General features: G+C 43.6%; 1 protein-coding gene across 3 annotated transcripts in view; it reads left to right on the forward strand.

The window, feature by feature from the left end:
• Psd2 (pleckstrin and Sec7 domain containing 2) overlaps positions 1-13,037 on the forward strand; it is a 58,425-nt gene that overhangs the window by 32,992 nt on the left and 12,396 nt on the right. The gene's annotated exons all lie outside the window — the stretch shown is intronic.

Here is a 13,037-nt window from a genome sequence, read left to right on the forward strand (position 1 = left end):
TGTGTATGTGTGTATGTGTGTGTGTGTGTGTGTGTGTGGTGCACATGTGGAGGTCAGAGGTCAACTTACAGGAGCTGGTCCTCCTCTTCCTATATGTGGGTCTCCCAGGGATAGAACTAAGACCAACAGGTTTGGCAGCAAGTGCTTTTACCTGCTGAGGCATCGGCTGGTCCTCAGTTTTCCATTTCTTTTGGGCATATGCTCAAGGTAGGCTTGCTGAATTATGTATATTTTTATATTTGAGGCACATTGGTTAAATATTTCCTATCCCTCCAGCGATACACAAGAGTTCCAACTGTCAACAGCAAATTGACCTTTCTTACCATTTTGGAAATATTATTGACATCTTAGTGGATGTGGAATACCACTTTAGTCTTTCAGTTTGATTTTGGTGCTAGGGATCGAGCCCAGGCTCTGCTCATGCCTGGTGAGTGCTCTACCTCTGAGCTACAGCTCCGATGTTGTTCTGATTCACCTGTCTCCATGACTACAGTACTGAGTTGCTTCCCATGTGCCTGATGGCCATTGGTGTGTGTTCTTCGGAATGTCTGTTCAGGTCCTTTGCCCACTTCATTTTATTTATTCTTTATTCTATAGCGTTGGCTGGGTACAAACTCACAGCTCTCTTGACTCAACCTTTTAAAGTGCCGGGTTATGGGCATGCACCGCCAGGCCTGGGTCCCTTGTCCAGTTTAAACAACGGTTTTTGTAGCTGCAGCATTCTGCTGGCTTTCTGTGTTCAGAACTCTGGACTCCTGTCAGGCATTTGACCTGCAGATGTTTTCTCGAATCTTACTGGTTGTTGGCTTATTCTCTTTCTCACTCTCTTGATAGTCTTGTGATGTTTTTAAGATTTGAATGACATTCCAATTCATTTCTCTTTGGGTGTGTCTGTGAGTACATGTATGTATGTGTGTGTGTGAATCTGTGTGTACATATGTGTGGAACAGGCCAGAGGTCTGTCTGGAGTGTGAGTCCTCTGGAGCCATCCATCTTTTTTGTTTTGTTTTTTTGTTTTTTGTTTTTTGTTTTTGCTTTTCAGACAGGGTTTCTCTGTGTAGCCCTGGCTGTCCTGGATCTTGCTCTGTAGACCAGGCTGGCCTTGAACTCACAGAGATCTGCCTGGCTCTGCCTCCTGAGTGCTGGGATTAAAGGTGTGTGCCACCACCCTCCACCGCCTGGCCCATCTTTTTTTTTTTTTTTTTTTAAAGACAGGGTATCACTGGGACCTGGAACTCACTGATTACATTAGGGTGGCTAGCCAGCAAGCTCAAGGAATCCTCTGGTCCCTTTTTCTCCAGCCTTGGGATTAAAGCATGTACCACCAGACCAGACTTTTTACATGGGTGCTGGGCTTGAACTCAGGTCTTCATGCTTGCTCAGCAGGTATATTACTGACTGTGCCCTTGCCCCAGCCCTGCAGCTGTCTCTTTTTGTTTGTGCATTGGGCATCATGAATCAGAAACCATTACCAGTGTTGTGGTGGCGCATGCCTTTAATCTTGGGACTCAGGGGACAGAGGCAGGTATAGCTCTGAGAGCTTGAACTCAGCTTGGTCTACATGTTTGGTTCTAGGTCAGCTAAGGTTACATAGTGAGACCCTGTATCAAACAAACAAACAAACAGACAAGCATAAAAAAGACACCATCACCAGATCCAAGGCCGTGAAGGTTTGCCCTGTTTTCTTCTGAGACTTTTTGTTCTTCTACCTAGTTTTGAACTTTTATTTATTTATTTTGGTTTTCTTCAGCACTGAGGATTGAATTTAGGGCCTCAAGTGTGCTAGGCAAGCACTCTCCCACTGAGCCCCAGCCCTACACTTAGTTTTAAATTCTATTCTGAGTAATGATATGCAGTGTGAGATACAGATTCAACTCCATCCATTTGCATTTGGACATCTGGTCCCAGCATCATTGATGCAGACGATTATCTTCCCATCACACAGTCTTGGCAGACTTGTTAAGATCTAGTCTATTGGTAAGCATGGTGTTTATGTACCAGTACTCAACACTCAAGAGGTTGAGGCAGGCAGATCCCAGGGTTTAGGCTACTTGTGCTACAATAGATCCTATCTCAAACAACAACAGCAGCAACGAATTGATGGATAGTAAATTAGAGGCTGGGGGCTCAGCTCAAAGAGCTCTTCTCTAGAAGTCATGAGACCCTCAGTTCCATGCCCAGTATCCACAGAACTGGAGGTGGTCATACACACCTATGATCCCACCACTTGGGAGGTGGAGGCAGGAGGATCAGAAGTTCAAGGCCACCCTTGTCTATATAGTGAATTTGAAGCCAGCCTGGAAGCCTTATCGCAGACAGAAATGATAGGTTTACAGCTCTTCTTAGGTGAGTGCCCGATGGATGTTTTCACTACTGTGGCTTTCTAGGGAGTTCTCAGTCAGGAAGTTTGATGGGTGAGGTCTATTCTTCTTTGCTGAAGACTGAGTGAGGGGGTGATCTCTTGCAGTTCCCTATAAATGTAAGGATTGGCTTTTGCATTTCTGAAGAAGTGGGGTTGTCAGGGTGTGGGGGTGGGGTGTGGGGGTATGGGGTGTGAGGTGTGTGGGGGTGTGAGGTGTGTGGGGGTGTGGGGTGTGAGGGTGTGTGGGGGTTGGGGGAGCATAGAGATTTTAATGGAGATCAGCTTGAGTATTCAGGTCGGTTTGGGGAGAATTGCCATTTTAGCAATGCTAAGTCTTCCTAATCCATGAACAAAGGATGTCTTCCTGTGGATTTATACCTTCTTAATTCATTTTAGAACTCTTTTGTAGTTTTGAGTATACAAACCTTTCATCTCCTTGGTTGAATTTTATTCGAACCAGGGCCTCAAGCTGTAGATCAGAGCCTGGAACTCACTATGTAGCTCAGAGTGTCTCAAGCTCTTTGTGGGTCTCTACTCCCCCACCCCAACCCGCCTTAGCTTCCTGGGTGCTGGAATTACAGGCTTGAGCCCCCATGCCCAGCTTCCTTGGTTAAATATATTGGCATTTTATTATTTTTTACTGTTTTGAACAGGATCTCACGTATCCTAGGCTGGTTTGGAACTCAATATGTAGCCTGGGATGGTCTTGAACTCATGATCCTCCTGCCTTGGCCTTGCTTGTGCTGGAATTCTAGGAGTGAAGTACTCTATGCCTAGTTTATTTTATGCAGTGTGTGTGTGTGTGTGTGTGTGTGTGTGTGTGTGTGTGTGTGTGTGTATGGAAGTCAGAGATGGACACTGGGGGACATTCTCCAGTCACTTTCCATCTTATTTTCTGAGACCGTGTTTCTCACTGAACTTGGAGCTCACTGATTGAGAGTAGCCAGCAGGGATCCTCCCGTCTGTCTCCCCTAGTGCTGGGATTACAGACACACACTGCCATGCTGGCTTTCATGTGGGTGCTGGGATTACATTTCCAGGTCCTCATGCTTGCACCCAAGTACTTGACTGACAGGTCCATTTCCTCAGCTCCCTCATTTTATTCTTGTTGATGCTGCTGTAAATAGAAGTTTCCTGAACTTTATTTTCTAATGGTTCACAGCTAGTATACACAAATCCAACGTAGGCCGTGGAGATGGCTCAGTAGGAGAAAGCACTTGATGCACAAGTGTGTGACCTGAGTTCTATCCCTCAAACCCATGTAAAGGTGAAAGGAGAGAACCAACTCTGCAAAGTCTCCCTCTGACTTTCACACGTGTGCTGTGGATTACACCCCAACACCCCCAACATATATTATGCATTTACACACAATAGCACATTTAAAACATTTTTTTTTTAATTGAAAAAAGTGTTGAGGTTGGTTGGGAAAGGTAAAGGTGCCTGCTGCTGAGCCTGATGACCCAGGCTGATCCAGAAACCCACATGGTGGAAGGAGAGAATGACCCTTACAAGTTGTCGTATGTGTATTCTTCATGCATATACTGGGCATATGTGTACACACACACACACACACACACACACACACACACACTAAATGTAACTTAAAAAATTAAGCCCAGTGCCAGATACTGGTTACCTCTCTTCAAGTTGTTAGTCAGGGGGCTCTATAGGTACCCCAAACATTACTAACTATTGCTATTGCTCTTGGTTGTCTTCCAGAACTTGATTATAGTTGCTTTTATTTTTTTCTCTTTGAGGGCCCGCCACCCAGCTGCCAAATAAATACATGAAACTTATTCTTACTTATGAACGTCCAGCCTTAACTTGGCTTGTTTCTAGCCAGCTTTTCTGACTTAACTTAAATTGTCCTGTTTTTCTTCTTCTTCTTCTTCTTCTTCTTCTTCTTCTTCTTCTTCTTCTTCTTCTTCTTCTTCTTCTATATTTTGTCTCTGGGCTTTTTACCTTTCTTTATTCTATATGTCTTTCTTTTCTTCTTACTCCGTGGCTGGCTCCTGGCGTTCTCCTCTCCTCTTTTTCTCACTTCTTCTCTTCTCTCCCCCTGAGCCTAGATTTCTCCTCCTATTTGCTCTCTCTGCCTGGCAGTCCTACCTGTTTCTCTCTCCTGTTTAGCTATTGGCCAGTCAGCTCTTTATTAGACCTTTATTTAGGTGTTTTAGGCAGGCACAGTAACACAGCTTTACAGAGTTAGACAAAGGCAACATAAAAGAATGCAATACATTTTGCATCATTAAACAAACATTCCATAGCACAAATGTAACATATCTTAAACTAATGTTCCACTACACTTGATGGTAGGACCCAATAGCTGAAGACACTTATACTTGAGTCACAGAAATCAAACTAGTACTGATCTGGAAGCTTTATCCCGATTGGCTAGGTGCCATAATATTGGAAGGTGCTATGCACACTATTTGGGGAGACAAGTCATCAACAGTTTTACCCAACTGTAAACACTGCAAATTATAATAATACTAGCCTAGAAGGATTATGTTTATTGGTGCAATAGTGGAATAATTGTTATGGGAGTAACCAACCACCTCTGCTTGCACTTAAGGTCTGCTCCACAGGACAGATGCATGCCCGATACCTTTAACTATGCCAGGAATTGCTGGGTAGGTCAGAGGCTCCAGGAGAGAACCTACTGCTGTCATTCCGCTGCATGGACGTAGTATTAAAACTCCCTAAACATTTGTTTTTATATCCATGGATTAGATCATCTATCTAGCTGATCAGAGCAACTTCTTTTTACTGGAGATGGTGACTGCTGCAGAGACCTACAACTGGTCAATGTGCAGAGAATGAGAGGCTGGGGAGTGCTTAGGCCTAAGTTGGTTATCAGTATTATACCCCCTCCTCCCAAGGCTCAGGATAAACAATGGAAGAGGGGACATAAAGACTGTAAGAGCCAGAGGTAGTGGGTAACCGCAGCAAAATAGTGTTTTCTAGACATGAGAGGGCAGTTACACACAAGAGTTTGTGGTGATATAGTGTGGATCCCAATAAAGCTTACCTGGGGATCAGAGGACAGAGCCAGTCACTAAATGAGACATAGAGTTCTGGCAGTGGTCACACACAGCTTTAATCCTGTTACTCTGGAGGCAGAGATCTGTCTGGATCTCTGTGAGTTCAAGGCCACACTGGGCTACATGAGAGAAACAGAGCCAGGCAGCGGTGACACACACCTTTAATCCCAGGAAGTAATATGGCAGGACACAGAAAGGTGTATAAGGCATGAGGAAACAGGAACTCACTCTCTTGAGGCTGAGGATTTCGTAGAGGTAAGCTAGTGGCTGGCTGTTCTGCTTCTCTGATCTTTCAGCTTTCACCCCAATATCTATCTGGCTCTGGGTTTTTTATGATAAGACCTTTTAAGATACGTGTTATAAGAACTCACATCAGCTATGGCTGCATGTACATGAACCACACATGATTGAGCCAGCCAAAAGCCCAGCATGGAAGGGGAGGGGCTCGAGAAATTTCACCCTTAGATGAGAAGTGATTGGCAATTGACAGCTGCTGAGCAAGGGAGAGCTGGTTTGCTTCAGGGATGCAACTTTTGAGGAGCTGCCCATGCTCCTGTGGGGAGCCCAACACCTATGTACACACACATACATGCAGCTTGTGGACTGGGTGGGTGGAAAAAATGAGCCCATGAAGTTGGGAGGGGGGAAACGGTGGTGGGAGTAGGGGAGCAGTTGGAGAGTAGGGCCTGGGGGTAGATTTGATCAAAACACATTATTTGGATCTATGAGATTCTCAAACATCTCTCTCTCTCTCTCTCTCTCTCTCTCTCTCTCTCTCTCACACACACACACACACACACACACACACACACACACACATTTTTGTCTTTTGAGTCAGGGTCTCACTATGTAACCTTGGCTGGCCTAGAACTTGCTATATAGACCAGACTTGCCTTGAAATCACTGAGAATCACCTGCCTTTACCTCCCCAGTGTTGGGATTAAAGGATTGCACTACCACACATGGTCTAACACATGCTACATTTAAAAAATCTTGAAAAAAGAAATACAACTGATTTTTATACATTGCTCTTACGTTTTGTAACTTCAATAAATGTGTTAATAAGTTTTAATGCTTTTCCCAGATCTTTAGCATTTTCTGAATATAAAATCATATAAAGGTAAAGAACTCTCCCCTTTTTAATTGGATTTTCCCCCGTAATCACTCTGAGTAGGATCTATCTTTCTATCTATCTATCTATCTATCTATCTATCTATCTATCTATCTATCTATCTATGAGACAGGTCTCTGTACGGTAACCCTGGTTGTCCTGAAACTCACTTTGAAGACCAGGCTGGCTTTGAACTCAGAGAGCCTCGTATCTCTGCCTCCTTGGTGCAGGGATTAAAGGCATGCACCACCACACCCACTTGGCTAGGACTCTTAGTACAATTTTGTATGGAAATATTCCTGATTTTAGAGGAAATGCTTCCAGCCTTTCACTGTTTTTATGTCAGCTGTGGGCTTTTCATAAACACCTTCATCATTTAAACATGGTCCATTCGATTCCTAGTTTTGTCGAGTATGTGTTTTCCCATTTATTTATTTTGAGAGGAGATAATGGGCACATGGTACATGTGTGGAGCTCAGAGGACAACATGCGAGAGTTGGTTCTTCCTCCCATCACATAGGTTTTAGGATTAGAACTCAGGTCATGAGCTTGATGGCCAAGTGCCTTTACCTGTTGACCCATCTCACAGTACCTGTGTATAGTCCTTTTAAGATGCTGATGAAGGGCTGGAGAGGTGGCTCAGAGGTTAAGAGCACTGGCTGCTCTTCCAGAGGTACTGAGCTCAATTCTCACAACCATCTGTAATGAGGTCTGGTGCCCTCTTCTGGCCATGCAGACACAGCACTATATACATAATAAATAAATAAATCTTAAAAAGAAAAAAAAAAAAGATGCCGATGAATTCGGTTTGCAGTATTTCGTTGAAGATTTTTGCATCTTTATCCTAAAGAATTACTGACCTGTTTTCTTTTCTTGTGATATTTTGGCCAGGCACTGGTATGCCCCACATTTACAGAGTGAATTAGGAAGTGTTCTCCAAGAGTATGTTCACTGAAAAAAAGAAAAACTAGGACCTAGACGAAGTGAACATACCTTGGAAACACTTCCTAATTTCATCTGTAAACTGTGGGGCATATCGCTCTAGGATTGTCGCCTGGAACGTATATTAATATCAAGAAACAACCGATTAACACAGTTGGCTCTCAGAATTTCAGAATATTTAGGATAAAATCGCAATAATCTTCAACGAAATATCTAGGCTAAATCCGAATTCATCGGCAATCTTTTTTTTTTTTCTTTTTAAGATTAATTTATTTATTATGCATATTTTGTTGCTGTGTCTGCTATGGAATTCAGTTCTGTATTTGTGGTCACCTATATAGAACGCATCTTTATTATCTATAGTTAATTTGAGTGTATTACAGGTGTGTAGAACTGACCTTTTGAGTGCTCGTCCAAGTGTCAAGACACTCAATGGAAGAACGCAGACCAAGATGACTCTTTCTCATTTAAATACCTTGCTGAAGTGGTCCACCTGTGAGCCTCACATCGAGCTCGCGTTCATTCAGTTCTAGCTTCTTAAGACGGATAAGTAAATCCTGAACAATACCGGAGGTAAATTTCTGGAAGAGCAGGGTGCGAGGATGGGTCAGAAACTAGTGAATCCATCATGAACGGCTACTCTGCCAGCCCCTATCTCAAGTTCTAGATTGATCCTTAGATATGTTCTACTTAGCTGGTGCCTCTATCTTAAATTAATACTTCTAAATTGTGAATTGTAAGGTAGTAATGTTAACCAACTCTGACATTTGATTTGTTACTTCTCTGAGCCATCCTCTCGATGCTACTATGACTTGATACCCTTCTTGTGCTAATTGAAGTAGTATCGTCCATACGAAATGCGGAACATGAGCACACATAAATCGCTGGGTCCGTTGAGGGAGAAGCTTTTATTGTAGGGTAAACACAATACTCCGACAAACTAAGGAATCGAATGACATGAGTTTATAATGTATGAAGGTGTTTTATGAAAGGCTACATGAGCTGACAATATAAACAAGTGAACAGGCTGGAACATTTGTAGCGCAGAGTTCTTCAGACAGATAGGCAAGTCTGGATTATAGGTTCAGTTATCTGACAATCCTAGCAGGAGAGGAGAGTAAATAGATGAGCTAAGCAGGATGACCTGAGGCCGATAAGGTGGGTAGTAGGATGGAGGAATGCATGCCTTTAGATCCCTGACCACCAAAGGAAGGCAGAAGATAACGAGCAATCTCTGAGTTTCAAGAGCGCGAGCCTGGGCTACATTCAATGTGATGTATATGAGTTAGGATGTCCAACTCGGCCCACCGAGCAGAGAGATGCAAGCAGGTCCAGCCAGGAGGGAGGCATAACCCGAGAAAAGGAGAACACTGTTCTACTAGTGTGATGCGGAAATGTAGTCTGGATCTGCATAGGGGAAGAGATTAGCTAGGAGAGGAGAGCTCAAAGGGGTCAGGTTGTCAGGGTGAGAAAAGTAAGGCTCGGCAGGAGGCCACAAGATACTGAAGTGATCTTTGTCCCAGGTTTCTTTGGGGTCTGACAAGTAGTATTAAGATCTGCAACCAAAACAGTGACTGTGCCATCTTCTGGGCCTGCCAAGTTTTGTGTCCTGTATGCTGTTTGGTGTATGCTGGTTTACGGTGATTATGTTTCTGCTGGAATGATGCTCTTATTACCATGGGAACATCACCCCCTTTCTCTGTTAATGCTTCCTGTCATCAGGGCTGTCTTACAGACGTCAGTGGATCTGTATTGGCGATGTTATGTTAGTTGTGTGGTGTACCCTTTCCTAACTTTTGGCTCCCAAGAGGTCTGTTCATTTGTATTTAGGATATGACTCCTGCATCATATACTTTACAAATATTAGCTCTGATAAATTCCTTTTAATCTGACCATTTAATGAATTATGATGAATTTTAACTTAAATATACCAGATTTATTCTTGTGTTTTGGTACATGCCTTTAGTCCTAGCACTCAAGAAGTTGAGGCAGGAGAATCATCAAGAATTTGAGGCCAGCCTGGGCTACAGATGGAGTTCCTGTTTTAAAACAAAACAAAGCAATATGTAAATAAATAAACAAGCCAAGTTACTTTTTCTTTTCTGTTTCATTCATCTGTTCTTTCTTTTTTTCTTTTTTTTATAATTTAACTTTATGTGCATTGGTTTGAGGGTGTCAGATGGCCTAGAACTGGAGTTACAGAGAGTTGTGAGCTGCCCTGTGGGTGCAGGGAATTGAACCCAGGTCCCCTGAAAGAGCAGTCAGTGATCTTAACTGCTGAGCCATCTCTCCAGCCCATTCTTCCTTTTTTCCTCCTTCCGTGTCTACTTTTAGATTGTTTACGTTTTTTTTAGATTTCTGTTTTCCTACTTTGTTATCTTCTTAGTTGTGCATACTTTCAGAATTCTTTTTTAAAAAGTCTGCCTTTGGCAGTGCTGGGGATTTGAACCAGGGCCTTGCCCATGGTAGGCAAGTACTCTACCACTGAACTACATACCCAGCCCTCAGGATTCTTTTTTTTTTTTTTTTTTTTTTGTTTATGATGTACATTTCTGACTTGTTAAAAGTGTGTTTGCCTCTTCTGGGGCCATGTGGCACATGAAGATACCTAAGTTCGTTCACTGCTCCCTCAGCTTTCTGTCTTGTCATGTTTCATTCTTCTCCGCGCTTCCTGCTCCCCTCACTCCCCTCTCCTTCCAGCTTCCTGCTTCCTTATGCTGTCTTTTTCCCACTCTCCCTACATCTCTACACTTCCTGATTCCCCAAGTGTAATGATTTAAAAAAGAAAGGCGAAGTGGGTACCTTTCGGTGGGCCCTGCCAAGGTGTGCCACTAAGCAAACACGCCACAGGCAACAGTTAGTGCAAGAGGTTTGTTGTGTGTGTGGGTCATCTCAGAGTGGGGACCTGAGAGAGGCAGGCAGACAGACAGAATAGGCCGGAGAGAGCAAGCTGTGCCTGGGGGACACTGTTAGGGAGTGCATGTGCCTCTGGAGCCTGGCGACCCAGGCAGGCTGCCGCTGTGGGAGCTAACACCAAGCTTCCTGTTCCTCTGTGGTTCCTACTTCTCCACACTTCCTGTTTACCCATGCTTCCTACTTCTCCATACTTCCTGTTTCCTCATGCTTCTCACTTCTCCACACTTCCTGTTTCCTCATGCCTCCCACTTCTCCACACTTCCTGTTTCCTCATGCCTCCCACTTCTCCACACTTCCTGTTTCCTCATGCCTCCCACTTCTCCACACTTCCTGTTTCCTCATGCCTCCCACTTCTCCACACTTCCTGTTTCCTCATGCCTCCCACTTCTCCACACTTCCTGTTTCCTCATGCCTCCCACTTCTCCACACTTCCTGTTTCCTCATGCCCCCACTTCTCCACACTTCCTGTTTCCTCATGCCTCCCACTTCTCCACACTTCCTGTTTCCTCATGCCTCCCACTTCTCCACACTTCCTGTTTCCTCATGCCTCCCACTTCTCCACACTTCCTGTTTCCTCATGCCTCCCACTTCTCCACACTTCCTGTTTCCTTATGCTTTCATCTGAACTCATCTTCTTCCTGACTGAAGAATTCATTATAGCATTTCCCTTCTTTGTTTCAATTCTGACATGTGGCTGGGGTATTTCTCAGGACCCCTTGCCCTTGGTGGGTTCTGAACTCTAATAGGGTCACTTGGTTCCTCAGCCATTGGGCCATGTCTCAAGAAGGAAAGTTTCCCAGTGCAGGGCTCTACATTTCTGGATTGGCAGGAACTTAACCTTGATGTTTGCTTTGTGTTTCTCTAGGGTCTTCACACAGGTGTTCCATTAGCACTTCAGCCAAAACTTTTTCTGCTAATTTTTACTCAGGTGTATGTCTATGTTCCGTTATGTATGTGTGCCACATGTGCATGCCCATAAAGGTCAGAAGAGGGCATAAGTTTTCTTGATGCTGGAATTACAGAAGGTTGTCAACCACCCAGTGTGGGTGCTGGGACAAATCAGGTTGTCTGGAAGAACAGTAAGTGCTCTTAACCTCTGAACCATCTCTCCAGACCCCTAACAGTTTTTTTTTTTTTAATTGTGAAGGTATCCTTTGTAATAAGGATATGTCATTATTAAGGTTAAAAAAGTGTTTATTATTATTTTATTTATTTTGAGACAGAGTCATACATAGCCCAGGCTAGCCTCAAATTCACTGTACTACTGAGGATAATTTTGCACTTCTGATCTTCCTGCCTCCTCAAGTGCTGGGATTACAGGTATATATTATTAGTATGCACAGTTTATGAGGTGTTATGAGTCAACCCTAAGGCTTCATACATACTAACTAAGCAGACACTCTTATCAACTGAGCTACACACCCAGCCTATTACCTAGCTATTTTTTGATTTTTGTATTCTTAGTGGCTGAGAATGCTCAGTGTGTGTGGAACCCGAGCACACGGCACAGCCTACAGGCAGCTCAACAGTTTGGAGAGCATTTTTCCAGGTACCTTAGGTAGTCTAACCTCTGCTAGGCAAGCTTGGCTGTTTCTGCTTCTTCCAGGCATCTGGACTGGCCTAAGAGTGTTGGCAGCTTTCTTTGAGAGTCTTTGTAGCTTGGCTTCATCTGAGAGGGACTGTCAGCTTTTATTGTTTGCTTTGCCAGGGAGGAGCCTAATGAATCTGGTCAGTTTCAGGGACTTCCTGAAACTATCTTGAGTTGTTTATCTTCCTGCTTAAGGAACTTCCCTGAGTGATGAAATGTTTTAATACTGGAGGAAACTGTTGCACAACACACCTAGCTAGAGGTCCAACTACTTACAATGAGCTGGGTCCTCCCACATCAATCGCTAATTAAGAAATACAGGACAATCTGATGGAGACATTTTCTTCACTGAGGCTCCCTCTTCCCTCATGACTCTAGCTTGTGTCAAGTGACAAAAAACTAGCCATCACATCTATAATCCCAACATTTGAAAGGCTGAGGCAGGAAGATCTGAAGTTTGAGGTCAGCCTCTGCTATGTGGTGAGACCCTGTGACAGACAGACAGACAGACAGACAGACAGACACACACACACACACACACACACACTCACCTTGCAGCAGTACTTTTCACATTATTTCTGTGGTATATGAATGCCCTACACGAAGTTAGTGGAGATTCTTTGTTTTTGTTTTTGTTTTTGTTTCTCGAGACAGTGTTTCCCTGTGTAGCTTTGTGACTTTCCTGGAACTCACTCTGTAGACCAGAACTGGCCTCGAACTCTCAGAGATCTGCCTGCCTCTGCCTCCTGAGTGCTGGGATTACAGGCGTGCACCACCACCGCCCGGCGAGATTCTTTGTTAAAGTAATGCTAACATCAAGAAGTTTGGGGCAATGCACATGGAAATCTGTCCTTGGAGAATCCCTGCACGCATGAGCATGTTCAAGGCTCTGAAATATGAAAATAAATTTGCTGGACTATAATTTATTATTTATCATTTATTTATTTATTTATTTATTTATTTATTACTTATTTATTTTAGGAAATACATATTCCCATGTCATGGGATGCTAACATTCCATAATAAAATATGAGGAGACATTGCCTTAGAGCAAACACCAACTCACAAATCCTC

Source organism: Onychomys torridus, chromosome 13 (genome assembly GCF_903995425.1).
Source record: "Onychomys torridus chromosome 13, mOncTor1.1, whole genome shotgun sequence".
NCBI lineage: Eukaryota > Metazoa > Chordata > Mammalia > Rodentia > Cricetidae > Onychomys > Onychomys torridus.